The sequence below is a fragment of the Egretta garzetta genome, unplaced genomic scaffold (assembly GCF_000687185.1).
Source record: "Egretta garzetta isolate BGI_Z169 unplaced genomic scaffold, ASM68718v1 scaffold582, whole genome shotgun sequence".
Taxonomy (NCBI): Eukaryota; Metazoa; Chordata; class Aves; order Pelecaniformes; family Ardeidae; genus Egretta; species Egretta garzetta.
Window position 1 is genome coordinate 79,318 of NW_009258956.1, and position 329 is coordinate 79,646.

Consider the following 329-nt stretch of genomic DNA (forward strand, 5'->3'; position numbering starts at 1 on the left):
CAGCCCCGTCCCCACTCACCACCCCGAAGGACGAGAGGCCGTTGTGCACGGGCGACTCATCCACAGTGTCCACCAGCCAGTTGTCAGCCCTGCGGAGCGGGGAGAGCATCAGGGTGGACCCCCGGGCGCGTGCCCCTGCTTGGCCGCACGCTCCATTCCCCACGCTGGCCCTGTCCCCTGCCCCCCATGTCCCCGTCTCCCCCCCAGGGGGTGCTACCAGGGGGTGTTGCAGCTGTGGGTGAGGGTCATGTAGCGGACGCCCAGCCGGTAGAAGGTGCGCAGGACGCCCAGGCTGCTGTCGATGGGGGGGGCGGCCCCCCACCCCATGG